Source organism: Phascolarctos cinereus, unplaced genomic scaffold (genome assembly GCF_003287225.1).
Source record: "Phascolarctos cinereus isolate Bilbo 61053 unplaced genomic scaffold, phaCin_HiC Scaffold_4;HRSCAF=312, whole genome shotgun sequence".
NCBI classification, from domain to species: domain Eukaryota; kingdom Metazoa; phylum Chordata; class Mammalia; order Diprotodontia; family Phascolarctidae; genus Phascolarctos; species Phascolarctos cinereus.
In genome coordinates, this window is record NW_027555847.1 from 714,211,132 (window position 1) to 714,226,466 (window position 15,335).

The 15,335-nt window shown below is 43.4% G+C and overlaps 1 protein-coding gene across 3 annotated transcripts in view; it reads right to left on the reverse strand.

Annotated features, from left to right (window-relative positions):
• The window catches only part of TPST2 (tyrosylprotein sulfotransferase 2), a 63,204-nt gene extending 51,459 nt beyond the window's left edge, over positions 1-11,745 (reverse strand). For all 3 annotated transcript variants that reach the window (XM_020996498.2, XM_078154397.1, XM_020996499.2), the window contains exon 1: positions 11,578-11,745. The gene's annotated coding sequence lies outside the window, so the exon portion shown is untranslated. The remainder of the gene's footprint in view (positions 1-11,577) is intronic.
• Between the last annotated feature and the right edge of the window lie 3,590 nt (positions 11,746-15,335).

Genomic DNA, 15,335 nt, shown 5'->3' on the forward strand with positions numbered 1-15,335 from the left:
TGGGCCTCAGTTTACCCCTCTGTAAAATGAGGTGTTTGGACTAGATAACTTCTGAGGTCTAGATCTAGGATTCTGTGCCACAGTAGGCACTGAATACCTGTTGGAGTTGATTAGAGGACTGATGGGAGAAAGAGAAGAGGGGAAGGAATTAGGAGAGAAGGAGACTAAGATGAGAGGTGCCAGATTAGATAGGCAAAAGATAAGAAGGGACTTATTAAAAAAAAAAACTATAAAATTGTAGCCAACCAGGGTAATGTGAGCATGGGATAGGATGGAGCTGGTCTGTGAATTCACTGGGTAGGGAATTTCCCAAGAAGAAAGAAGCAAGTCAGGCACCTCATCTGCACCAGCGCTGAAAAGTTCATTGACCATCCCAGGGTCACACAGCCATTAGAATAAAGGCTCCCCGAGGGCAGAGCCTGGTTTTCCTTTTTCCTTTTTTTTTTTTTTTTTTGCATCCCCAAGGTTGAAGTACTTAATAAGAACTAGCCCTCTATCCACCTATAATGGAAAAACACAAGCTGTCGTCAAGGTTGAACAGAGCTGGAAGGGGCCTCCCTATTCATCGTGTCTACTGTGCCCAACTCTCCCCACCTCGTTTCAAAGAAAGGGAAACCAAAGCCTAGAAAGAGGAAGTGGCTTGCCCAAGACTTGCCACACAGCTGGTGGAAAGCAAAGAGGAGAGCCAGGCCACCTGGTCTCCCTTTCTTTCTAATATACCCGATGGTCTCCAGGGCTTAGAAGACCAAGTTAAAGCTCATATGTGAAGGTTAGGATCTTGAGCTGCCCCCCAGTTGCCCTCTGAACCCATTATATAGCAAAAACAAAGGTAACTGATGATACTAAGGATGCTAACTTTTGTTGTTTTGTTGTTATTCAGTCATTTTGGTCATGTCTTGACTCTTCATGACCCCAATTTGGGGTTTGCTTGGCAAAGAACTGGAGTGATTTGCTATTTCCTTCTCCAGCTTGTTTTACAGATGAAGAAACTGAGGCAAACAGGGTGAAGTGACTTGGCCAGGGTCACACAGCTAGTAAGTGAGGCCAGATTTGACTCAGGTCTTCCTGACTTCAGGTCTAGTGCTCTATCCACTGTTCTACCTAGCTGCCCTATAGATCCTAACTACTACTTGAATGGAAAAATTCACCATCCCTCTGGGATTGCAGGGATATTGAAACAGAAGGAGCTTCCCCTCTAGAACTTAAGGGACCGGTTCTAGTTCTTGTTCTTCCTTCTACTAGCATGCTATGACCTCAGGTATAATCAACTGAGCCCTACGGGCCTCTGTTTCCTCAGTCCAGAAAAGGAGAGGAGGTAAATTGGACCTAAGGCATGAAGGCTAGAGCCCAGGAACCTGTTTTGTCAAAAAATGTTGATAACTATCATTGAAAATAATTAGTTTCCTTTGTAATCCTACATATTTCACTTTATACATTTAAAAATCATACTGACAGAAGATGGCAGAGCAAGCAGTAAATCACTGTAACTTTCCCGTAGTCACCTCCAAATGACCATAAAATAGCACCCCAAGACAAATCCTGGAACAACAGAACCAGCAAAAAGACAGGGTGAACCAATCTTTGAGCCTAAGGTCTGTCTCACTCAGGTAAAAGGGGAGCATAGTCCAGGACAGGAAGCCAGCAAGCCCCACCTCAGAAAACCAGCAGGGGATCCTAAGTCCCAGTGTGGTGGAATAGGCAAACGTCAACACCGGGACCCTGCCCCCCCCATGCCTCAGCATAGCCAAGGGAATGGGTACACTCCGGCTCCAAGAACTGCTACCTGCTTCAGTGTAACCCCGGCAAACAGGCATCCTTCGGTGGCCAGACCACCATATGCTTCAGCGTAGCCCTGGAGAAATGCAACAACATACCACCAGCCTCAGCACATGCCAGGACTCTGGCTTTAGCACCAGCTAGGCTGCCAGACCTCTACAGCCTCCAGCAGCACCGCCCCTCAGAGCAACAACAGACACAAGGGTTCCCCCTGGGTCCCAGGGCAACATCAGTGCAGCACCAGGTAAAGAGCCAAGGCCTGCAGACCCCTGGCACAAGAAGCCTGAGGCAGTCTTAGACCAAACACTTGACACTTACAAGCTGTGTGACCCTGGGCAAGTCACTTAACCACAATTGCCTGAAAAACAAACAAACAAACAAACAAAAAAAGAAGCCTGAGACAGTGCCCCTTCCATCCCAGGAGCAAAGCTCAAATTTTTAAAAAGGAAAAAGGGCAAAAAAACAAAAAAAGGATCCGACCATAGAAAGTTATGGTGACAGGTAAGATCAAGACACATACTCAGAAGAGGACAACAATGTCAAAACATCTATGGGCAAAACCCCAAAGAAAAATGGAAAGTTTTCTCAAGCCCAAAAAGAACTCATAGAAGAGCTCAAAAAGGAACTTAAAAATCATAAAAGAGAGGTAGAAGAAAAATTGGAAAAAGAAATGAGAGCGATACAATAGAATTATGAAAAAGAGTGAAGAGCTTAGGAAAAGAAAACAATTACTTAAAAAGTAAAACTGGCCAAACGGAAAAGGAGATACAAAAATCCACTGAAGAAAACAACTCCTTAAAAAGTACAACTGGCCAATTAGAAAAGAAAGTACAAAAGCTAATTGAGGAAAACAACTCCTTAAAAGTTAGCATTCGGGGGCAGCTAGGTGGCGTAGTGGATAGAGCAACAGCCCTGGAGTCAGAAGGACCTGAGTTCAAAGGCAGCCTTGGACACATAACACTAGCTGTGTGACTTTGGGCAAGTCACTTGACCCCAACTGCATCACCAAAAAAAAGAAAAGAAAAGGTTAGAATTGGGCACATGGAAGCTAATGACTCTATGAGACATGAAGAATCAATCAAACAAATTCAAAATAATGAAAAAAAATAGAAAAAAATGTAAAATACCTCATGGGAAAAACAATTGACCTAGAAAATAGATCCAGGAGAGACAATGTCAGAATCACTGGACTACCTCAAAGTCATAATCAAGTAGGACCTGGATAGCATCTTTCAAGAAATTATCAAAGAAAACTGCTCTGATATCCTGGAACCAGCAGGCAAAATAGGTATTGAAAGAATACACCAATCACCTCAGGAAAGAGATCCTCAAATGAAAACTCCAAGGAACATTATAAGACAAATTTCAGAACTATCAAGTGAAGGAAAAAAATACTGCAAGTGGCCAGAAAGAAACAATTCAAATATCAGGGAGCCATAATCAGGATTTAGCAATCGCAACATGAAAAGATCAGCAGTTGTGGAACATGATATTCTAGAGGGAAAAGGAGCTAGGACTACAACTAAGAATCACTTGCCCAGCAAAATGAAGCATAATACATCTAGGGGGAAAATGGTCATTCAATGAAAGAGAAAGATTTCTAGCTTTCATAAGGAGAAGACCAGAATGAAACCACTGATCTCCAATATCAAGACCCAAGAGAAGCATAAACAGGTAAAAAGGTAAAAGAAAATACAAGGGATTCAACAGAGCTAAACTGTTTACATCCCTACATGGAAAGATGATACTTGTAATTCTTAAAAACTGTACCATTAATAGTATAGCTAGGAGGAATATACATACACAGAGGGTACAAGTACAAGGTAAATTTGAAGGAATGACATAAAAATAATTAAGGGATGAGAAAAAGAAATATACTGGGTGCAGAAGGAAGGGAGAGGTAGAATTGGGGTAAATTATTTCACATAAAGAGGCACGAAAGGCATATTACACTGGAGGGGAAGATAGGTGGGTGGGCAATGGGCATCATTTGGACCTTACTCTCATCAGTATTGGTTCGAAGAGGGAATAATATACATAATAAGTTGAATATAGAAATCCATCTTAGCTGACATGGAAGTAAGAGGGGAGGAGATTAAGTAAAGGGGGGGAGGGACTGACAGAAGGGAGGGCAGATAGGGGAGGTAGTAGACAGAAGCAAAACACTGTCAAAGAGGGAAAAGGTGAAAGGAGAGAGGGCAGACAGTAAGAAAAATAGGATGGAGGAAAATACAGGATTAGTAATCGTAACTGTGAAGGTGAATGTGATGAGCTCTCCCACAAAACAGAAGCGGATAACAGATAAGATCAAAAATCCTACAATATGTTGTTTACAAGAAGCATATTTGAAGCAGAGGGACACACAGAGTTAGGGTAAGGGGCTAGGGCAGAATCTATTATGCTTCAGCTGAAGTAAAAAAAAAACCAGGGATAGCAATGCTGATCTCAGATGAAGCAAAAGCAAAAATAGACCTAATTTTTAAAAGAGATAAGGAAGGAAATCACATCTTGCTAAAAAGATATCACAGACAATGAAGCAATGTCAACATTAAACATGTGCACCAAGTGGTATGGCATCCAAATTCTGAAAGGAGAAGTTAAGTGAGTTACAGGAAGAAAAGACAGCAAAACTATACTAGTGGGGGGACCACAGCTGTCCTCTCTCAGAACCTGATAAATCCAACTAAAAGATAAACAAGAAAGAAACTAAGGAGATAAAGAGATTAGAAAAGTTAGACATGACAAACCTTTGGAGAAAAAGTAATGGAAACAGAAAGGAACACACCTTTTTCTCAGCAGCACATGGCACCTACACAAAAACTGACCATGTATTAGGACATGAAAACCTCAAAATCAAATGTAGAAAGGCATAGATATTAAATGGATTCTTTTCAGATTATAATGTAACAAAAATTACATTCAACAAAAAGCAGTGGAAAATAGATTAAAAATTAATTGGAAACTAAATAATCTAATGCAAAGGATTAGTGGATCAAAGAACAAATCATAGAAAACAATCAATAATTTCATTAAAGAGAATGACAACAATGAGACAACATACTAAAATTTATGGGATGCAGCCAAAGCAGTACTTAGGGAAAAATTTATTTTTCTGAATTCTTACATCAACAAAATAGAAAAAGAATAGATCAATGAATTGGGCATGCAACTAAAAAAACTAGAAAAAAAACAAATTTAAATCCCCAATTGAGTACCAAATTGGAAATCCTGAAAATCAAAGGTGAGATTAACAAGATTGAAAAAAAAACCTACTGAACTAATAAATAAATCTAGGAGCTGGTTTTATGAAAAAACCCAATAAGATAAATAAGCCATGGGTTAATTTGATTAAAAAAAAAAAGAAAACTAAATATCTAGAATCAAAAATGAAAAGGGTGAAATCACCAGAAAAGAAGAAATTAAAGTAATCATTAGGAGATATTTTGCCCAGTTATATGCCAATAAATATGACAATCTCAGTGAAATCAATGAATATTTATGAAAATATAAATTACCCAGATTAAAAGATCAGGAAATAGATTGCTCAAATAAGCCTATCTTAGAAAAAAAAAATTGAACAAGCCATTAATGAGCTCCCTAAGAAAAAATCCCCAGGACCAGATGGGTTCACAAATGAATTCTATCAAACATTTAAGAACAATTAATTCTAATACCATATAAATTATTTGGAAAAATGGATGAAGGAGTACTACCAGACTACTTTTATGAGACAAATATGGTGCTGATACCTAAACCAAGAAGGGCTAACACAGACAAAGAAAATTATAGACCAATTTCCCTAATCAATGCAAAAATTAGGCAATTACAGCACTATATCACAAGGATCATACACTATGACCAGGCGGGATTTATACCAGGAATGCAGGGTTGGTTCAATATTTTTTTGTTTTGTTTTTTTCGCTAGGCAATGGGGCTAAGTGACTTGCCCAGGGTCACACAGCTAGTCAGTGTCAAGTGTCAGGCTGGGTTTGAACTCAGGTCCTTCTCACTCCAGGGCTGGTGCTCTATCTACTGTGCCACCTAGCTGCCCCTGGGTTGGTTCAGTATTAGGGAAACTACCAACATAATTGTCCATATCAATAACAAAACCAACAGAAATCATATGATTCTCTTAATAGATGCTGAATAAGCTTTTGACAAAATACAACACCCATTCCTATTAAAAATAATAGATAACACAGGAATAAAGGCAGCATTCCTTAAAATGAAAAGCGGTATCTATCTAAAACCATTAGCAAGTATTATCTGTAATGAGGATAAGTTAGATGCCTTTTCAATAAGATTAGAGGTGAAGCAAGGATGCCCATTATCACCAATATTATTCAATACAGTACTAGAAATGTTAGCTATAGCAATAAGAGAAGAAAAAGAAACAGAAAGAATTAGAATAGGCATTGAAGAAACTATCAGTCTTTGCAGATGATATTATGGTATACTTAGAGAACCCTAAAGAATCAACTAAAAAACTACCTGAAATAATTAACAACTTTAGCAAAGTTACAGGATATAGGATAAATTCACATAAATCATCAGCATTTCTTTGTATGACCAACAAAGTCCAGCAGCAAGAGATAAAAAGAGAAGTTCCATTTAAAATACCTGGAGACAGTATAAAATACTTTCACATCTACCTGCCTAGACAAACCCAGGAACTATATGAAAACAATTACAAAACACATTTCACACAAATAAAGTCAGATCTAACCAACTGGGAAAATATCAATTGCTAATGGGTATGCCAAGCCAATATAACAAAGATGACTAATCTGCCTAAACTCATTTACTCGTTCAATGCCATACCAATCAAAGTACCAGAAATTATTTGATAGAGCTAGAAAAAATAACAACACACTTTATCTGGAAGAACAAAACGTTGAGAATACCAAGGGAATTAATGGGAAAAAATACAAAGGAAGGCAGCCTAGCAATAGCAGCTCTCAAACTATATTATCAAGTAATAATCATCAAAACTGTCTGGGACTAACTAAGAAATGGAATGGTGGATCAGTGGAACAGATTAGGTACACAAGATACAGTAGTCAACAACCATAGTGACCGAGTGTTTGATACATCCAAAGACCCCAGACTTTGGGATAAGAACTCATGACCTGACAAAAACTGCTGGGAAAACTGGAAAACAATAGGGCACAAACTGGGTACAGACCAGCATCTCACACCTTATACCAAGATACGGTCAAAATGAGCGCATGATTCAGACAGAAGAGATCATACCATAAGCAAACCAGGAGAGCAAGGAATAGTCCACCTGTCAGATCTATGGGGAAGGGAAGAAGTCATAACCAAACAAGGGATAGAGAGCATTACAAAATGTAAAACAGATGATTTTGATTATATTACATTCAGAAGGTCAATGCAAGCAAGATTAGAAGGAAAGCAGAAAACTGCGAAACAATCTTTACAGCACGTGTCTCTCATAAAGGCCTCATATCTCAAATATATAGAGAACTGAGTCAAATTTATAAAAACGTAAGCCATTCTCTGATTGATCAATGGTCAAAGGGTACGAACAGGCAATTTTCGGGTGAAGAGATCAGAGGTATTTACAAGCATATGAAGAAGTACTTTAAATCACTTTTGATTAGAGAAATGCAAATTAAAACAACTCTGAAGTACCACCTCACACCTATCAGATTGGCTAATACGACAAAAAAGGAAAATGACAAATGTTGGAGAAGATGTGGGAAAACTGGGACACTAAGGCACAGCTCTCCATTCTGGAGAGCAATTTGAAACTATGCCCAAAGGGTGACCAAACTGTGCATACATGCCCTTTGATCTAGCAATATCACTATGAGGGTGTGTATTCCAGAGAGATCATAAAAAAGGGGAAAGGACCTGCATGTGCAAAAATATTCATAGCGGACTTCTTCATGGTGGCCAAAATATTGGAAATTGAGGGGATGCCCATCAATTGGGGAAGAGCTGAACAAGCTGTCATATGAATGTAATGGAATACTACTGTGCTATAAGAAATGATAAGTAGGCGGATTTCAGAAAAACCTGGAAAGACTTGTATGAAAAGAGCAGAACCAGGAAAACATTGTATACAGCATTAACAACATTTTGTGATGATCAGCTATGACTCAGCTCTTCTCAGTGACAAATAATCCAAGACAAGTACAAAGGACCCACAAAGGAAAATGCTATCCACTTCCAGATGAGAAACTGAGGGACTCTGAATGCAGATCGAAGCGTATCTCTTTCACTTTACTCCTTTTCGTGTTTTTTTTTCCTTTTGATCTGTTTCTTCTTTCATAACTGTGACTAATATGGAAATTTGTTTTACACGACAGCACATGTCTAACCTATACCAAACTGCCGTTTTTCAAAGGGAAGGGGAGGGAGGGAGAAAAATTGGGAACTCAAAATCTTGTAAAAATGAATGCCAAAAATTGTCTTAACATGTAATTGGAGAAAAAATACTATTTAAAATTTTTTAAAAAATCAGACTTCCAAAGGCATCCATGACACAAAAATTAAAAACTCTGGAACTAAATTATCTCTCAGCTCTCACCCAGCTCTGACATTCCCTGTTCTAAGGCCTCTCCCAGCTCTAACTTCCTCTGTTCTAAGGGCCCTCCCAGTTCTGACATCCCCTATTCTAAGGGCCCTCCCTGATTCAACCAGTCTTAGCCATCAATAAGTCACACATTTCTTTAATTATTATTAAGTGCTGACTTTGTGCCAAGTATAGGGATAATAAAAACAAAAGGGAGTAGGTCCAGCCTGGCAGACATCCTCCAGCACCGTAAAGAAGGCCAAAGCTCTACTCCTTGGCCATGCTAGCTGGGACAATGGGGAAGGTCTCCTCCCAGGCCTGAAATTCCATCCCTTTTTCTCCATCAGTGGCCACCTGCTGAAATCCATCTTTTCCATCCCTTCTTCTGCAGGAAGTCTTTTCTGATCCCCCTTAATTCCAGCATCTTTCTTCTGAGATTCTCTCCAACTGATTCTGTAGAGATCTTATTTGTATGTAGTTTTTTTGTATGCTTTCCTTATTAAACTATGAGATCCTCAAAGGCAGGGATTATCTTTTGCCTTTCCTTGTATCCCCAATGCACAGTGCCTGGCACACAGCAGGCACTTAATAAATGCTTAGAGACCCTTTCTCCCTGCGGGTCCTCTACTAAAAAGGGACGGTTCCTCAAATTTCCCCAGGGCACTTTGTGCACATTTCTTCTTGGCACCACCATCTACTTAGTATAATTGACATGGCTCAATCTCCTCCTGTCCCCAATAGAATGGAAGCTCCCTGAGGCCCTGTGAAGCTTCGCTTTTGGAGGAAGGAAGGTCTGAGCTTGAATCCACCTCAGACATGTCATGCCAATGTGAGTCCTCATTGAACCTCAATGTCCTTTTCCAATCTGTAAAATGGGGATGATCTCAGCATCAATCCACCAGAGTTCTGAGAACAAGGACCCAAACAATCACTAGATTAGAGATAGAGGGGACCATAGGTACCATCTAGCCCAACCCTGCCACTGTATAAAGCAAGCCAAGAGAGACTAAATGACTTGTTTACAATTATACAGTTAGAGGTGAGGTGGGATTTGATACCAAGCCTTCCTGACTCCAAAATTAGTGCAGTCCACTATATACCAAGTCTCTGCAGCAGGATTTGAACCCAGCTCCCCAACTATAGAATCCCTGTAGCTGCCTCCTTAATATAACATACCTAAGGCACTTTGTGGGCTGCTGTCATCTTTGTTTTCCTAGGGATAAACACAGGATCTTTCAAATTGATCAATTTAATCTAATTGTATGTTGTAGCTAGTGGTTCAATGGAGAGAGTGCCAAGCCCTGGAGTCAGGAAGACCTGAGTTCAAATCCAATCTCAGACACTTCCTAGCTGTGTGACCCTGGGCAAATCACGTCACCCTGTTTGCCTCAGTTTCCTTATCTGTAAAATGATCTAGAGAAGAAAATGGTAAACAACTCTCGCATCTTTGCCAAGAAAACCCCAAATAAAGAATCAGATACAATTGAACCTGACCCCTTTCTCTCTACTAATCCCCTTATTTTACAGAAGAAAGTGAAACTCAGAAAAGGACCTTAACCTAAGGTACACCGCTCCACTCGTAGAGCTGAAGGCATAAATCACCTCCACCAGCAATTCCTCTCCCTTCCCTCCCCCACGTACACACACACACACACACACACACACACACACACACACACACACACACACACACACACACACAACTTGAGTTTCTATAGTTAAGAGATGTAACAGTCTCTTATCCCCAGCCCATCTCTGAGCCCTTCAGCCCATGGCAGAGAAGAGGCCTTGGCCTTCTTTCTGTTCACCATCATTACTCTAGCATGTCAGACACACCCTGCTGAGTGACCATTAGTATTGGCTCTGTCACCCCTCCATGCTGGTCCACGGATAGTTTGTCCTCTACCTCCCTGCCTTCCTTCCCCTTCCATATCTCTAGTAAGATCATTCCTGAGTCGTGGTGGGAGAGCATTGAGAAGATATCAGATGAACAGGGAAAGAGGGAGAGAGAGCATTTCCCTCTCCCTCCCCTATCCCCACCTCCCATGAGCTGAGACAAGCCCAGCCTCCACCCTAGGGCTCACAAGGGGCCTGCACCTAAGTGATTTCCGGAGCTTGAGCTTTCAAAACCTGTTGAGCTAAGCCACAAAGTCGCTCTGAGGCATAGACCCCCCCCCCCGGGCAGTCTACTCGTGTATGAGAGGCCCTGAAGTAGGTATCCAGTGAGGCACAGGCAGAGAGGGGCATAGGATGAGACCCACAGGGACACAAGCGGGAGTCTGGGGAATAGGGAGACAAGGGGGAAAGGAGAGAGAAGGAAGGGAAGAGATGCTCAGAGGAAACTGACAAGAAAGCAGAGACAAGAGAGAGCCGTGGAGAAAGGTCAGACTCTGGAGTGACAGAGGCATGAGAAACAGAGTCAGAGAGGGGAGCAGAGAAACACACAAGGAGGCAGTGTAGACAGAGAGAAGCCCAGGGAGGGACACGAAGCATACACACACAGAGAGACAGACTTCCACGCACACTTATGCAGAGACACAGGGAACTATAGAGAGACGGGCAGGGATACACACTTGGGTGGCCCAGTCAGGGGACTGGCTCTCACACACAGACACAGAGAGAGGGAAGAGACGAGCGACCGATTCCTCCGCACGCGCGAAAGCGGAGATCGTGAAAACCCATAAAATGAGGGAGCCTGGCAGACATGCACACGCACGGACACATGTTGGCACAGAGACATACACAGACCCGGCCAAAGAGCGACATCGTCCAGACGCAGGGACAGATCCCAAGAGGGAAGCCTGAGAGCGGAGCGCTCCCACTCAACACCCGCGCGCGCACGCACACACACACCACGCACACACACACACACACACACACACACACACACACACACACACTCGGGATGCAGCACAGGGCCGCAGGCACAGCGTGGAGGGGTCGGGGGGAGGTCCCCAGCGCGGTGAGCGGAACACGGGTGGGCGCCTCCCGCCCCTCTCCTCCTGGGCAGCAGCCAGCCTGGGTGGGCAGGCAGGCGGGGATGGAGCCCGGGGCGCGGGGGGAGGGGAGGAGCCCGAGGAGGATGGCCGCAGGCTCCCAGCAGAGCCTGCGGAGTGTCGGGATCCGAACGCGGAGCGCGGAGGCGGGGATCCGGGAGCGGGGATGGGGTCAACCAGCCTGGCCCGGGCCCCAGGGCTGCAGCACCCGCCGGCCTGGCCTCGGCCGGGCTGTCCTGCGGAGGATCCCCGGCGCCGGCTTACCGTGCACAGAAGGCTCCGGGGAGGTCCGCGGGCTCCTGCCCGGTCCAGCGCGCTCCGATCCTGCCCCAGCCCCCCGACCCTGCTCCGTCCCCGGGCTCCGGCTCCTCGAGCCGCCCGGGACTGGAAGGGCAGATGAGGAAAGGGGCCGGAGGGGAGGAGTCCGCGTGCGGGGCCCTGACGCCGCGCGCGGCCGGGGCGGGGCCGGACTCCAGCCCCGCCCCCGAGGCCACTCCCCCCCTGCCCCGGATGCGGCGGGGGAACGGCCCAGCTCGTGAGCCGGCGGGGCGTGCGTGGCGGTGCGGGAGGGGGAGCGTCTGCGAGCGAGCGAGCTAGCGGAAGCGGGGCGCCCCGAGAGAGGGGCGAGGGTCGGTGGGACTGGCCCTTCGTGGCCCCTAGCTCCCCCTGGCCGCGGACACTGCTGTCAGTGAGGCACACGTGGCTGGATCCCGCTTGTCTGCGCCCCCGCGCTATCGAGATTTTGTGGCAGGACCTCGGGAAACCCGAGTGCTGGAAGCAACCTTAGAACATAGAAAATTAAAGCTGGCAGAGAGCCTAGAACGTGGAGTGGCGGATATGGCGGAGACCTTAGAAATCTTCTGTTCCAGTCATATCATTTTACGCACAAAAGAAAGTGACTTGACCAAGACCACACAAAAAGTTAGTTGAAGACCAGAGACTATCTCCGTGATTGCATGTATGTGATCTTTGCACCACAGCCTGGAAAGGTTATTTGGACCAACGCCCAAGGTTCTGTCCCAATGCAAAGAACACTGCTTTGGGAGTCTGGAGAGCTGAATAAACAAGGCGTCTGCTGCGTGCTAGATTTAGATATCCCTATGCAAATATTCAGGGAACTGTCTGCCCTTGAAACGCAGTTCAGCGTTCCAACCCAAGGCTCCTCTAGAGGCAAAGGTCAATCTGGTAAGCAAAAATACCAAGCGTTTTGAGAAAACACACAACCCTGAGTCTTTTACAAATGTCTCCACTCTCAAAACAGTCCCACTTATTGTCTGCTGTTTTTGAAGAGCCATTCCTTGGAGTAAGAAGAATGTTGTTGGGGGTGGCTAGGTGGCCCACTGGATAGCGCACCGGCCCTGAAGTCAGGAGGACTTGAGTTCAAATCCAGCCTCAGACCAAACACTTGACACTTACTAGCTGTGAGACCCTGAGCAAGTCTCTTAACCCCAGTTGCCTAAAAAAAAAAAAATTAAAAATGATGTTTTAGGCCCAATAGAAGAAAGCCCTACCTTATACAGTGGGGATTTTCATGGTATTCACTGACCTAAATGGACACATGTAAATGGTTTCATCAGGAGTTTTAGATAAACACATGAGTATTCATTGTTCCCTTCTTTGGACATCAGTTTCTTGACTTGTAAAATGGGGCCATAGCAATAGATTTCTAAGGCTTCCTCCAGCGATGATGGTCTATGTTCTGAGGTCAATTCCAAGCTTTGACGCGATATATATATATATATATATATATATATATAAGGGTTTGTCCAGTTCTGCAGTGCTGTATTTTAAGGTTCCTCTCACTTCGCAGTCTACATTATCTAAGGTCTCTCCCAGCTCTGGCATTCTATTTCTAAGAGATGGCTCTTGACCATCTTACCATCTTGGTTGTCCTACTCTGGGTGCTCTCCAGCTTATCCATATGCTTCTCAAATTCTGGTATCCAAGACCCAGTTCAATATCCAGATGCGATCTGACAAGGCATATTGCTAAATTACTGAAAACTCTGTTTCTCAGTGCAGCTTGTGAACTAAAACACCATCTTTTACAGGGAACCTTTTCCCACTTCTCTTAATTTTAGTGCCTGTCCTCTGTTAATTGTTTGCCCATTTTCAAAGAAGACGAATGACACCATAAGGTAATGCCTTAACTTGTGAATTGGATTTAAGTGACACAGAGCTGCACAAAGTCATCAGCCTCACTGTCTCTTCCAAAGTCATCAAAGTCCAGTGGAAAGACAAAAGTCAGGATGACGGATGGAGCCAGGGTGCAGTGGATGAACTTGGCTTCTTCAGTGTCTACCCAAACTCTAAGTGTCTGCAGTGCCTGCTTCAGCCATCACTGTCGCAATAAATTGTCCTCATCCACCCATTCCACCTGAGGAAGTCTTCACATGCTTGGGGTAGACATCCCCTTAACTCAGTGACGAGTTTGAGGCCCATCAGTTACATTCAACCTGGTTTAGTCTGCTGAGTTAGTTTTACTGGGCCATAGCCACTGTGCATGCTATAGCTTCTTAGAGTCATAAGTGACGGTTGGGTGACAGGTAGACAACGAAAGTGGACAGCTTGGCTCTCAGCATCCCTCATACCAGAGATGCTTGCCCTCCTTGAACACCCATATACCCTGTTAATTATGTCCTATTTATCCTAAATACAGTTTGTTTTGTTGCATGTTTTCTCCCCCATTTGATGAGAAAGCAGCCCCCCCCCCGGGCAGGGACTATCTGTAGCATTTTTGTATGCCCAGTGCTTAACACAGTGTCTGACACATGGTACACACTTAAGAACTCTTATTGACTGATTGGCTTTGACTTTTCTGATGGCATATCATGTACTGACTCATATTGAGCTTGCAGTCCACAATGACCCCAGGTATCTTCCCAACCGTTACCCAGCCATGCCTCATCTGGTTTTTTTTAATGGATTTTTTGAACTTACAATGTAAAACTTGATATTTGTCCTTGTTGGCATTCCATATTATTAGGTTTAGCCCATCTAAGGTGAGGGCCTTAGTTTCCACTTGGGTGCATAGAAGGGTTAGGTCTTATTTTTACGTTTCGTTGAGTTTTGTTTCCTCTTTCTGATGGTTCCTCCTATTGGTTTTAATTTTTACTTACAACTTCACTCATGTGAAAATATGTTTAATAGGAATGTAAATGTAAAGCCTATATCAGATTGTGCACCGTCTTGTGGAGGGTAGGGGGGAGGAAGGGGGAGAAAAATTTTCAACTCAAAAGCATATGGAAGTGATTGTTGATAAATCAAAATAAATTAATAAAATTTAAAAAAAAAAGAAGGGTTAGGTCTCAGAAATTGAAGCAGGAATCACTAGGTCGGCCTGGTGCAACCTCAATTTTGTGGTTTGCATTCTTGGATGGGATTGGTTGGGGTGGAAGGGAGATAGGGCTCAGCGAACCCACTACATCTTTGTCAGCCCAATGAGTTATCCAAAGCAAGGGTAGAAGGGTACAACCGAAGCAACCCCCTCCACCATGTATCCCACCTTAAGTGGTGATTCTATGCCTTACCAGCACCTAACCACAATAGGAATCAAAATCCATTAAAGAGCCATATTCAAAAACTCCTCTCCACCCTTACCTGTACACTCTTCCATGCATGTACATACACCCTTTTGTCTATGCCTCCCCCAATCCAGGTCTGTAGTGAGACAGTATCCCTCTCCTCATTTTGTGATGTCACAATGATGTCAAAGAATTATGTAAATACATGTGTAATTTCCAGGATTTTAAGATCATGTCATTTGAGAATTGGAATTTTAGACTCAGAGTCTGGGAAATACGAATTTAAGATTCATACAATCTTGGAGGCTGAGAAGCATAGAATTTTAGAGACACAGAAAGTCGGAATCATGGGGTTTTAGAATAATACACATGAACTCTTGGAATCATAGACAACCAATTTTGAACATAGACTCTTAGGATATGATGTATGGGGATATTTTAGGGTTATGATAATTCTAGGAACACAGAATCTTTGACTCATCAGATTTTGTAATTCATA